General features: G+C 48.5%; 1 pseudogene; it reads left to right on the top strand.

The window, feature by feature from the left end:
• The first annotated feature begins 10,386 nt into the window (after nt 1–10,386).
• LOC102430247 lies at nt 10,387–11,774 on the top strand (annotated as a pseudogene).
• The last annotated feature ends 2,249 nt before the right edge of the window (nt 11,775–14,023 follow it).

The following is a 14,023-nucleotide window of genomic DNA, read 5'->3' as shown; positions in this document are numbered from 1 at the left end:
GGCCCGGACTCTGGCGTGGCTGCCCCTCGGCCTCCACGGGGGCGCTGCCCGTGGGCGCGGCACCTCGGACCCCGCAGCGTTGCGCCCGTCGGGCCCCTCCATCGGGCGGGGCGGCGGCGCGCCTCATTATCATACGGGGCGGGACGCGGGGCGCTCCGCCTCCTCTGCGGCTGCGTGGCGCCGCCGGGGTTCGGATCCGTGGGCTGCTTTTCTTTGCCTTTGCGGCTGGGACCCTCGGCTGCCGGCTTCTCACGGCGGGACCCGGACCCTCCTCTCCTCGTCCTGGAGCGATCCGAGCAGGCGGGGCCCAATCCCGAGTCCCGGGCGCTGCCTCTGTCTGACGCTCCAGCCCCGGAGCCCCCGCCCGCCTCTGAATTCCCTCGGTCGCTCCACCCTGACCCCGACCACAGCCTCCCCAGACCCAGCCCCACCGGCTCCTGACCCAGAAATGGGTGACTTCGCCCCAGGCTTCCCAGGAGGAGGAGCGCCCTTCCCGTCCTCTGTCTCCTCTGTTGCATTAGGGACCCAGACTTCAGCGGGGGAGGGGTGTCTCTGTCCCCTCGAGGCGAAGGCATGACCGGTTTGAAGTCCGGCAGGGCTGCGGCCTGTGCAGGCTTCCCGGGGTGACTGCCCGTTCTGGGGTCCCGGCCCTGTCTGTCCTCGGGCAAAGCTTGCACCCGCAGAGCTGCCCTTATTTCTGGAGCAGCCGCCCGTGGTTCCAGCCCAGCACGCAGCCCGGCCGGGAACTGACACCGGCCTGTTGATCCCCTGTGGTGGCCCCGCACCCCAACTGGCTGCCCGATGATCTACCCAGCAGCTCTGGTTTCCTGTGCCCTTTTGTCTCTTCCCTTTCAGGAGCCCTGGGTGGCTGCTTTCTGGGTGTCCCTTGAGCTCCAAGTCCTCCCCGCCTCCCTCTGCCACCCCTTTCCTTGCCCTAGACGCTGACTTCTGGAAAGAGGAATCTTTACTCTGTGTGTCCACCTCACCTGCCCTCCATCCTTCCCCAAGGTCACCGGAGACTGCCATTTCTCTAAGCCAAGGGACACTTGTCAGGCTGTCTGAGTGGGTTTCTCTGTTGCTGTGGCCCACTGCCCACTCCTCCACAATCTCTCCTTTCTTTCCAGCTCATTTCCCGTGGCTCAGACGCCCTGATTCCTTCCTGGAGGAGCAAGGACAGGCCCAGGTCCTACAGTGGTTCCCAGGGCTTCACACCCCTCCCACCCCCGCCCCTGAGTGATCAAGTCTTCTGTCTGTACCTTACCAGACCTGCCCCAAGCCCACCCTCCATAACTCTAGGCACTTAGGGTCCAGGACCAGGGAGCCCAGGCCAGGCTGATGCTGGCTGGGTGCCAGGGACTCTGGGTGCAGGGGGAGAATTCAGACCAAGGAAAGGAGGTGCCGGACTGTCCACAGCGGTCGGAAGTACAGCGGTGGGCAAAGTGCGCAGAACCTTGGTGTGGCTGAAATTCCAAGACCGGGAAATCAGGGGACAGTTTCCTCATTGGGCTCAGGGAGCAGGTCAGCTTGCTCCCGGTCCTCTCATTTTCTGCGCAAGTTCTGGAATGAGGCCTCACACTGGTTCTCTAGTGGGGCTGCCGACGCCTCAAACTGAGTTCAGTCCCATCCGCATCACCACTAACTTCCACCCGGTTATTTCCATTTTGGGTAAGAGACACAACCATCCACCCAACTGCTCCCATCAGCAGCCTTCGAGTCACGGACTGCTCATTCACCATTACTCACCAAGCCCTCCGCTTCCCAGTACTTAGCTCTGACCCCTCCAGAAGCCCGCTGCCCCGTGGGCGGTCCTTCGTTTCTGGCCTGGGTCTTCTCACAGCCTCTGCATGAGTGACCTGCTCGGTTTCACTCCCCACTCCAACCCATTCTCCACCTTTAAGCTATAGGTTCCTTCCAACTGGCCATCTGCCCAGTTGCTCCCTCCTAGAATTCTTCACTGTCCTTCTGACAGAGGCTGGACCCTTGGTGGTCTCCTCTCAGGCCCTCCCTATCTCTTATCCTCGTGTTGGCCCCTCCTCGCCTTTGTCCTTGATCCTGTAGTTCTCTCTGCACCAACTATTCTTCCTTCCTTCTTAGGGAAGGCTACCCAGTCTGAGGGAATGCTGCCTCCTCCAGGAAGCCCTCCTGACCTCCCTTCCTCCTCCTCAGGCCCCTTCTTCATCCCTTGTACTCCATTACTACTTTTTTGCACTCACTACCTTCCCCACTGAGAGTCCCTGTGCCTCTTTTTCTGTACCCCTGACCCCTGGTAGGGTGCCTGGTGCATACAGCCAACATTGATTGATCACTAAGTGTGTGCCAAGCCTGTCCTGAGCATTTTGGGGGGTATTATCTAATCCTCACAGTGGCCCTCTGAGGAAGAAATCACCATTACTCTCATTGTTTGAAAAAGGAAATAGTCCTAAGAAGGTTAACCACCTTGCCCAGGGTCAGGCAGCTAGAGAACTGAAACTCTGGCTGGACAGGCTGAGCCTGGTCCATGTGGCTCATGCACAACCTGCCTCTTACCCCAAGGCTCAGGGGGCTTCTGGTGACCAGTGATGGGCCCAGGAGGGATGGGAGTTGCCTTCCCCTAGGCCTCCCAGCACTGGCAGGGCTCTGGGGTGGGATGGGCTGTGGCTGTGGAAGGGAGTGGCCAGGGATACACAGCTCTGCCTTCTCCCTCACAGCTAAGTCCCCGGCTTGAAACCACAGTGTCATGAGCCCCTGGCTTGTCACTGTGCAAGTGGGGATTTCCAGAAATAAAGAAGAAGGGGCGTTGGGAAACTCAGGTAAGAGGCCCTGATAGGGAGGCATAGAGAGATGTGGGTTGGGGTCCTTATCCTCTAAGGAATTTAATGGGGGCAAAAGGGCCCACTGTCCCCACTTGGTCCCCAGTTGGTGGCAGAGAGAGAAGTCCAATGGAATTCTGCAAGACCCGAGGGCAGAGAGGGAGATGGCTGGAGAGAAAACGACAATGACAATAAGATTCCAAATGGCCTCAAATGATTGGAAAGATGAACTTATCTAAAGAAGCCATTTCAAAGAAGAAAGAAGAGAGTGGAACAGTCTGACGCATGGCCTTAACAAGAACATCAGGGCCCAGCCAGTGTGACTCAGTGGTTGAGCATCGACTTGTGAACCAGGAGGTCACAGTTAGATTCCCAGTCAGGGCACATGCCCAGGTTGTGGGTTCAATCCCCAGTGTGGGGAATGCAGGAGGCAGCCAATTAATGATTCTCTCTCATCGTTGATGTTTCTATCTCTCTCTTCCTCTGTGAAATCAATACAAATATATTTTTAAAAAGAACATTGAGAAATTGGAGAGAAGCAAGCGTTCCAGGCAGGGTGCTCTCTCCCTGTGAACAGTCCCATTCTCCCTGTGAGTTGCCATGAAGATACGCTAGAGGGGGCTTAATGCCGGGACATGACCCCCTGTTCTCTTGACCTGGCTACACAAGTGGCCCAGGAAAGGCTGGGAGGAGATGGAACAAAAAACTTAGTTGTGCTAGTGGGGAGATGAGTAAAGGCGATTTTTTGTACGTTAAAAAAATTTGGCTTATAAAATGATACAAGTTATTTTTATTTTTTTAATCCTTACCTAAGGATATGCTTTTTATTGATTTTTTAGAGAGAGAAGAAAGGGGGCTAAAGAGAGAGAGAGAGAGAAAACATCCACGTGAGACATCGATTAGTTGCTTCTAACTGGGGATTGAACGCACAACCTAGGTATGTGCCTTGTCCAGGAATCGAACCCACAACCTCTTGATGAACTGAGCCACCTGGTCAGGGCCCTTGTTATTTTTTAAAATAAAATATGTCCTGTAGGTAAACACAGCAGATAGAAGCGGGACCTGCAGCCACTTGGTCACTGGTAGAGGGCGCCTTGGGCTGTCCCTGACCACCAGGGAGCAGTGTGAGGCTCTCTCCCTGGGCCATGGAAGGAAGGAAGGAAGGAAGGAAGGAAGGAAGGAAGGAAGGAAGGAAGGGAGGGCGGGAAGGAGGGAGAATCCTGCGGGTTTACAGTAAACCAGGCCCTGGCACTGAGCCTGACACAGGCAGCAGGCTCTCAGAAAGGGTACACAAGAGACACCGACTGCTCTGGACCCTCCCTCTGATCTGGGCTCAGCACCCTGAAGGCCAGCCCGACCTTCTCACCTCCACCAGTCGGTTCACAATCTCCTGGCCATCTGCCTTCCACCCCAAGCCACTCATCTGACATTTAGTGAGCATCTACTGTGTGTAGACACCAAGCTAGGCTCTGGGGATACAAAATTTAGGAAGAGCGTTCCTACCCTCTAGGTAGGAGCTCACAGCCATGGGGGCTGGACTTGTCCCAACCCTCAACTGGAAAAGTGGTCACCAGGAGAGCTGATACAAAGGAGGGAGGGGCTGGGCTGCTTGGACTGCCTCCAGGGCAGTGATCTAGGAATGAGGTTAAAAGAGGAAGAGGGTTTGAGCAGGAAAGATAGAGATCTAGCTTGTACTTAAATCACAGAATCCTGGCCCTAACTGGTTTGGCTCAGTGGACAGAGCATCGGCCCGCAGACTCAAGGGTCCCAGGTTCGATTCCAGTCAAGGGCATGTACCTTGGTTGCCGGCACATACACAGTGTGGAGCGTGCAGGAGGCAGTTGATCCATGTTTCTCTCACATCAATGTTTCTAACTCTCTATCCCTATTCCTTCCTCTCTGTAAAAAATCAATAAAATATATACTTAAAAAAAATCACAGAATGCTGGACAGCTGGTTCTGAGATGGAAACAGGTGGACACATTTTGGTGTGGACGATCTGAAAGGCAGTTAAGTGACAAGCAGCAGGATGGGGAAGAGTGCACAGATGAATGACCTGAACATGCATGAAACACTGCTAACAGTGGAGCCCCCTGGGGACCTGATGGGGAAGGAGACTACCCATTGTGGATATTCTCATATGTACTGATTTTTACAGAGAGGAAGGGAGACGGAGAGAGAAACATCAATGATATCAATGATGCCTATTGCACATCCCCTACTGGGGACCAAGTCAGCAACCCAGGCCCCTTCAGCCCGCGGGCAGAGGCTCTATCCACTGAGCCAAACCAGTTATTGGCTGTATTGATTTTTTACTAGGTGCATTTTACCTTTCAAAAACCGTAAGAGAGGGAGGAATGGGGAGCAAGTGCTTAATGGGCACAGGGTTCCTTTTGGGGCATGAACATGTGGAACTAGAGGTGGTGTTTGTACAGCCTGTGAATGCCCTAAACACCACTGTATTGTTCACTTTAAAATGGTTAAATTCAGACCTGGCTGGTGTGGTTCAGTTGGTTGGAGTGTTGTCCAGTGCACGGAGAGTTTGCTGTTTCGCTTCCCGGTAGGGGCGCTTGCCTAGGCTGAGAGTTCTATCCCAGGTGGGCGTGTATACAGGAGATGAATGCTTCTCTCAGACATCAATGTCTGTCTGTCTGTCTGTCTGTCTCTCTCTCTTCCCTTCTCTTTAAAAATCAGTGGTTGAGCCCTGACCAGTTTGGCTCAGTGGATAGAGCGTCAGCTTGCAGACTGAAGGGTCCCAGGTTCAATTCAGGGGCATGTGCCTTGGTTGCGGGCACATCCCTAGTGGGGGGTGTGCAGGAGGCAGCTGATCGATGTTTTTCTCTCATCGATGTTTCTAACTCTCTATCCCTCTACCTTCCTCTCTGTAAAAAATCAATAAAATATATATTTTTTAAAATCAGTGGTTGAGCGTCAACCTACGAACCAGGAGGTCATGGTTCAATTCCTGGTCAGGGCAAATGCCTGGGTTGTGGGCTTGATCCCCAGTGTGGGACGTGTAGGAGGTGGTCAATTAATGATTCTCTCTCATCATTGATGTTTCTATCTCTCTCTCCCTCTCCCTTCCTCTCTGAAAGCAATAAAAATATGTATTTTTTAAAAGATTAAGAAATAAAAATCACTAAAACATATCCTTGGATAAGGATCAAAAAATAAATAAAAATTAAAAATAAATAAAATTGTTAAATTCATGCCAAAACCGGTTTGGCTCAGTGGATAGAGCGTCGGCCTGCGGACTGAAGGGTCCCGGGTTCGATTCCGGTCAAGGGCATGTGCCTGGGTTGCGGGCACATCCCCAGTAGGAGATGTGCAGGAGGCAGCTGATCGATGTTTCTCTCTCATCGATGTTTCTAACTCTCTATCTCTCTCCTTTCCTCTCTGTAAAAAATCAATAAAATATATTTTAAAAAAAAAATAAAAAAAAATAAATAAAATAAAATAAAATTGTTAAATTCAATCTTTAAAAAAAAAAAGATAAAAACAAAGTTCTTCCTTGGGTGGCTAGAGACGAGGACTTGAAATGGCACACAATTACCATGGACCAAGCCCAAAAAGGGGTTCACCTGAGGTGGTGGGAGCAGGAGAGGAGGGTGCTTCCGCCTGGTTGAGGTCCTAGCAGACACTGTGGCCACTTGAGCTGACCCGGCCTGAGGCGGGCAGGCTTCTGAAACAGCAGATACAGCCCTGCCCCCTGCTCCCCAGGCCAGGTCATTCCTCACCAGTTCTGGCCTGTGTCGGAGTGTCTCCATGTCAACCATAAGATGATCCTAAGCATGCTATGGTAAAAAGCTGTTACTGTAGGGATTGTTGGTGGCACCCCCCAACCATAGGCCCCAGAAATGCACACTGCCATGTGAGCCAATGCACACCCATCTCTCTCTCAGAACACCCTATTATACTAGCAGCACAGGCAGGACCACATGAGGGGTCCTGCTCCCAGGGGCTGACCGTCTCCAGGGGAGGAAATGGAGAGAAAAGCGTTGTCTTCTGGGGCCTCAGGGAGAGTGTCCTGGTGCAGGGGCACTGCAGCCGACTGAGGGGTGGGGCGTGTCCTGTGGAAAGGCCGGGAGGCAGAGGCTCTTGGTTCAGAGGAGGAACTGGAACCCAGCTGGCACCAAGCTTCCATTCATCTGTCCTACCAGGACTTCTCAAACCCGGGCCAGGGCCCCACCCATCAGAGCAGCAGCAGGAGCACAGACAGAAAGCACTGGTCTTGGACTCTGAGCAGCCACAAAGGAAGAGAGAGGGGCAGAAGCCTGTCTGCGTGCTGAGCACAGCGAGGAAGCAGAATGGAAGGGAAGAGAGAGAAGCAGCAGTTTCACAGGAGGGCAAAAGCCCCAAAGCAGCTGCAGGGAGGATGGGAAGGGCACTGGAAGGAGCCGGACAGGCAGAAAAAAAAGGCTATGTTTTCATTTATATCACACAATTAAAACCCTAGGTATTGCAGAAACCGGTTTGGCTCAGTGGATAGAGCGTCAGCCTGCAGATTGGAGAGTCCCAGGTTCGATTCCGGTCAAGGGCATGTACCTGGGTTGCGGGCACATCCCCAGTAGGAGATGTGCAGGAGGCAGCTGATCGATGTTTCTCTCTCATCGATGTTTCTAACTCTCTATCTCTCTCCCTCCCTCTCTGTAAAAAATCAATAAAATATATTAAAAATAAATAAATAAAAAAATAAAACCCTAGGTATTAGGAAAGACACTAACATTGACCCATATAACCTTCCAGATGAAACATTTTCATTTTGGTGAACATGACTTTTTGATACTGAATTTTCCATGTGACAGGGATCCAAGCAATTCTTGACTGAGACATTTGGTTGCTCCTCTCATTCCTCTTATTTATGGAGCACGTCTACATGACAGGCTGTGTGACCAAGAGCAAACAAAAAACTAGGAAAGAACTTGGTTCACACTGGCCTTGGCAGCAATTGGAGCAGGGTATGCAGCTCCTGTAATGGACAGAAACTTTTCTTACTGTTCAATCAGCTAATGCAGTCTTTATTTATTTATTTTTAAATATATTTTTACTAAAGGTCCAGTGCATGAAATTTACTAAAGGCCCTGGCCGGCGATCAGGGCCAATCTGTGGGGCGACCAGCGGGGTGATGGTGGTGGTGGTGGAGCCCTGCTGGCCCCTGCCTTGGCTGGCCTGGGGCCTGCTGGCTGGGGGCAGCTCCGGCGTTGAGCGTCTGCCCCCTGGTGGTCAGTGCATGTCATAGCAACTGGTCCTTCCACAGGTCATTCAGCCGTTCGATTTGCCTATTAGGCTTTTGTTATATAGGAAGGATTGATTTCAGAGAGGAAGGGAGAGGGAGAGACAGAAACCTCAACAATGAGAGAGATTCATCGATTGGCTGCCTCCTGCACGACCCCCACTGGGGATCAAGCCCAAAACCTAGGCATGAGCCCTGATCAGGAATCGAACCTGGACCTCCTGGTTCATAGGTCAACGCTCAACCACAAGCCAGCTGGGCTAATGCAGTCTTTTTTTAAAAAATATATTTTTATTGATTTCAGAGAGGAAGGGAGAATAGAAACATCAATGATGAGAGAGAATCATTGATTGGCTGCCTCCTGCACGCCCCCTACTAGGGACCAAGCCAGCAACCTGGGCATGTACCCTCGACTGGAATTGAACCCAGGACCCTTCAGTCTGCAGGCCGATGCTCTCTCCACTGAGCCAAACCAGCTAGGGCTAACGTAGTCTTTTAAATTCTTCAAGGGAGCACTCTGGCCAGTATGACTCAGTTGGTTGGGCGTTGTCCCGTGCACCAAAAGGTTGCCAGTTGATTCCTGGTCAGGGCACCTACCTGGGTTGCAGGTTCAGGTTTGATCCCTGGGGTGCATGCGGGAGGCAACCAATTGATAAGTTGCTTTCACATCCATGTATGTATCTCTCTCTCTCCCCTCCCTCCTTCCCTTCTACTCTCTAAAAATCAATGGAAAAAAATATCCTTTGGTGAGGATTAACAACAAAAAAATCTTCAAAGGAGCAATGCTCCTTCAAGTCCAGTGGTTCCTTCTCCTCCACGGATGTTCCCAGTTCTGAATATGATGCATCCAGGACTCCCCATCCCCCATCCCATTTATTTTCCCAATCATTATTTCACAGTGATTTTGTTGCATTTGTTCTTGTTAATTTTTGTTTAGGATTCAAAGTAAAACTGACCAAACATATTACTAAGTAACCTATTTTCACTTTTCCAAAATTGAATTGTGCTGCAAAGCCACACATTCTCTCACTATACATTTTTACACAGTTCTTGCAATTTTTTATTACATTCATTTAAATACTCCAAAGTGTCAGCCCACTTATCCATTTTTCAGCCAATAACCATTCGAGATGAAAGGTAAAAATTCACACTTTTTTCTCTTCAGTGTTTAACTTGTTTTTGACAAAACATGTCCTTTGCCAGTCAGTGCCCTTCAGTATGAAATAGAGCAGATGTCTGCTCCTGTCTCTTCGCATGAAGATAAAAACAGGCTGGGACTGTTTGCACTGCATGAGCTTCCCTGCTGTGGATGGCCTCACTGGACCAGAGCAGAACTGCAGGCTCCCTCTGGCCAGGGCCCTTCTCACTGTGAACTAACCAAGCAGCCAGGTAATACACCTGTGGATTCAGCAATCTGAAGTGGAAGGTGTTGTTGGTTGGTGTGTCTCTGTCATGTCATGGGTCAATGTGTCCACTGACTTTGCTTCCTCAGTCCCAAGCGTAGTGTTGACAAATTCCACATGGTTGGGTAAAAGGAGCCTGCCTGCCAGTGTGGGGGGCATTTCATCTTTAGCGACAAGTCACATGTACCTAATTTCTCAAGTACAATCTGACACTAACATAACAAAGACCATAGAGTTTTACAGCGGATTATTATTATTATTTTTTTTAAATCCCCATGCTTCTCTGCCTTAGTGTTGTTGGGGGAAGCACCATGAGGTATGCTTGGTACCCCTTGCCATTTGGTAACTTCTCCGTGCAAACAAGACATTTAGGCAGGAAAAAAAAAAGATATTTAAGCAAAGACAAAAACAGGACATATGAATACATGTTTGAGACAGTAGGTATACTACCTAATTAGTGGCATTAAAAAAAATCAGTGTCAGTCTTGTGAATTTGATGATATTCTGGATTTAATAAAAATGTGGGAAAGTAGATATCTATAAAAATTAAATCTATTCCTGGAACAGAAAAAGGACTACAGAAAAATTCGGGGGGAGGGAGGGAAGGCCATAATTTAATTTAATAGCATTATAATAATGTTATTTTCTTTGTTGTGATAAATGTATGATATTAACAGTGGGGAAGCTGGAGAAAGAATATAGGGAACTCTGTACCATCTTGTAACTCTTCTGTAAATCTAAATCTAAAATTATTTCAAAATAAAAGGTTAATGGCTATTGGAGGGACAGCAGTGATCACATGCCCGGTGCTGGGAAGAAGTGGATTCCCATTTCAGGCCATTATCAGAAAAGCTAAGTGTGCTGCATAGTAAGGATCAGAAGATCCGATCCTGATTACAGAATCTTGGGTTGTCTCCCACCTCATCCTTTCAAACAATCCCAGAAGATCTATAAGATTCACTGGGAAAACACTAGGAGTTCTTGGAAGAGCGAGAAGAAAGAGGATTATTGGTTGAAATAAAAACAGGGTTGAATGAGTTCCAGAAAGCAGGGTTCGCAAACTCGTGGACAACAATCTGCAGAAGAAGACAACTTCAAAAAACCAACTAGAAGCAATATGCAGAGAAGTAAGATGACAGCTGGTCCACAGCAGAATCTGGAACCAGCCCTCCCAGGCAGATGGCGGGGGAGGGGGTTGCTCTGTAGAGAACCCCCCTTCTGGATTGGTGGGGAAGACAAGAAAGAACAAGCAGAAGACTCCTGGAAACAGGGATGGTGGCAGTACCAGCAAAGCCCCTCAGCCATCTCGGAAGAAAAGGGCCTGGCTGACCCCACTGTTGAAAGTGAGGATGCATTTAAGAATAGAATGGATTGTCAAGGGCGGGGGGAAAAAAAGGAGACATATGTAATACTTTTTGTAATACTTTAAGCAATAAAAAAAAAAAAACCAAAAAAAAAAAAAAAAAAAGCCAGAACTAGCATATGACCCAGCAAAAAAAAAAAAAAAAAAAAAAAAAAAAAAAAAATTAAAATTATATCTTTTAAATTTTTAATGTAAGGGCCTAAAATGTGGGGGAAAACATTATTCAAAAGATAAAACCATATTGGGGGAGGGGGTGGTAATAATTGCACTTCTTATTCATGTTGTCAGGGCAGGTGTGACATCAAAAATAAGTGCTAACCTCCCATCCATTCAGAGCAGAAGGGGTGAGTGTGTATATTTGTTGAATTGTCTGGGCTGGGGCTACCTTCTGCCTCAAAGCTGAGCACAGAGACTTTATATTGTTTGTATCTTTATTAAAATGTCAGCTGCTGCCATTTATTATGTAAAAAAAAAAAAAAAAGAATAGAATGGACGTTACAGGGAAGATTCCTGAAGAATTAAAACCATGGCTTGTTGAGGATTGGGACTTAGTTACCAGGCAGAAGGAGCTATTTCAATTCCCTGCTAAGAAAAATGTAGATGCCATTCTAGAAGAGCATGTAAGCTGCAAGAAATCGCAGAGAAATGTCAACAATAAGGAATACGCAGTGAATGAAGTTGTTGCAGAAATTAAAGAATACTTCAACGTGATGTTAGGCACTCAGCTGCTCTACAAATTTAAGAGCCGAAATCCTCTTGGCTCACCCTGATGCGCCCGTGTCCCAAGTTTATGGAGCACCACAGTGAGATTATTTGTAAGAATTGGAGCAATTCTGGCATATATGCCCCTTGATGAGAAGAGCCTTACATTATTGTTGGACTATTTGTGTGATTTCCTAAAATATCTGGCAAAGAATGCTGCATCTCTGTTAACTGCCAGTGATTACAAAGTAGCTTCGGCTGAGCACCACCGCAAAGCCCTGTGAGGGTCTACTGAGCACTCGCTATTATGTCTGGTATCCGTAAACACTCATTTTGTCCTTAGTCTTTTTCTTGTATAATTGATGTCCCTTAAAATTGTTAATGTATAACAGGGCTTATATTTCAGTTTTTCTGTTTTGTTTTAAACAGAAAATAAAAGGAGTACAAGCTCCTTTTATTTCAAAGTTGCTACCAGTGTATGCAGTAATTAGACAAAAAAAGAAAAATTCAGTAGAACATTTTCTTGTATAGTTGACAACATTGCTTGAATGCTGGTGGTTCCATCCCTTTGACACTACACAATTTTCTAATTATGTGTTAATGCTACATGATAAAAATGCCCTGATTCCTAGTGCCAAAGGTTCTACGCAATGTATATACCTAAAAACCCATGCATCTGTGCTCTTTTTGAAATGGTGCTTGAAGTAAAACAGCCCATCCTCTGCAAGTCCATCCATGTTGTTCCTTAGGCATTCTGTCTTTGCTCAGATTGCTGAAGGATGGTGATTTGTCTCATGGTTTTTGTATTTGAGTCTAATGCACGTTCTAACATGATAGAGGCAATGCTTTATTGTGTAGCCGCGGTTTTCTGGAGAAGTTGATATTTAAGGAACTGTGTTTCAGATCTTAAATAAAATTTGTTTCTAAATTTCAAAGCAAAAAAAGTTAAAAAACTTAATCTATTAAATATCTAAAAATATTTTATTTTTATTGATTTCAGAGAGGAAGGAAGAGGGAGAGAGAGATAGAAACATCCATGATGAGAGAGAATCATGGATTGGCTGCCTCCTGCAAGTCCCCCACTGGGGATTGAGCCCACAACCCGGGCATGTGCCCTTGATTGGAATCGAACTTGGGAACTTTCAGTTCATAGGCCGACGTTCTATCCACTGAGCCAAACCGGCTGGGGCTTAAATATAAAATATTAAAGGAAACTAACACTTTATGGCTTCATGAAATTGGTAAGAGAAATTTGAAGGTCTTCTGAAATCTAAAATTTCTAAAACAAATTGTCCTGAAAAACTAAAAAAAATTAAGCACCTTACCTAATAATAGACAAACATGCAAATTGACCATACCTTTGCTATGCCCCAAGCCACGCCCACCAGCCAATCAGAGCGACTATATGCAATTTAACCCAACCAAGATGGCGGCCGGCAGCCACGGAGCTGTAGCAAGCAGGAGGCTTGGTTGCCCCAATGATGGAGGAAGCCAAGCTTCCCTGCCGGCTGCTGCTTCCTCTCAAGGCAACAAAGTTTCAATTATAGAAGGTAAATAAACCCCAGATACCTGCTTCCAGCCGCCATGGCCACAGAGCTGGAGCGAATAAAAAAAAAAAAAAGGAAAGGCTGGGAGCTTCTGTTGCCGGGGGGCTTGGTCAGACTGAAAACAGCCATCAGCCCCTCACCCAGGCTGGCCAGGCACCCCAGTGGGGACCCCCACCCTGAAGGGGGTTTGGGCAGCCTGAAAACGGCCCTCAGCCCCTCACCCAGGCTGGCCAAACCCCCATGAGGTGAGGGTCCCCACTGGGGGGCTTGACCAGCCTGCAAACAGCCATCAGCCCCTCACCCAGGCTGGCCAGGCATCCCAGCGGGACCCCCAACCTGATCCAGGACACCCTTCAGGGCAAACCAATCAGCCCCCACCCGTGCACCAGGCCTCTATTCTATATAATAAAAGGGTAATATGCAAATTGACCCTAACAGCAGAACGACTGAGAATGACTGGTCACTATGACACACACTGACCACCAGGGGGCAGATGCTCAATGCAGGAGCTGCCCCCTGGTGGTCAGTGTGCTCCCAACAGGGGAGCTCTGCTCAGCCACAAGCCAGGCTGATGGCTGCCAGCACAGCAGTGGTGGTGGGAGCCTCTTCCACCGCCTCAGCAGCACTAAGGACATCCGACTGCAGCTTAGGTCTGCTCCCTGCTGGCAAGTGGACATCCCCCGAGGGCTGCCGGACTGCGAGAGGGATGTCTGACTGCCAGCTTGGGCCCGATCCCCCAGGGAGCGGGCGTAAGCTAGCAGGTGGACATCCTCCAAGGGGTCCTAGACTGCAAGAGGGCATAGGCCGGGCTAAGGGACCCCCCTGAGTGCATAAATTTTTGTGCACAGGGCCTCTAGTGTAGTTTATAAAAATAGAAAAAATTTGAAATACTAATTTTAATTCAATAATTAAAACTCTGAATAATGAAATGGCTTAGTCTTATATTAAAATTTATTTTTGAGCCCTAGCTGGTTTGGCTTAGTGGA

Source organism: Myotis lucifugus, unplaced genomic scaffold, assembly GCF_000147115.1.
Source record: "Myotis lucifugus unplaced genomic scaffold, Myoluc2.0 scaffold_332, whole genome shotgun sequence".
Taxonomy (NCBI): Eukaryota; Metazoa; Chordata; class Mammalia; order Chiroptera; family Vespertilionidae; genus Myotis; species Myotis lucifugus.
This window is presented reverse-complemented; position numbering and strand designations above follow the sequence as displayed.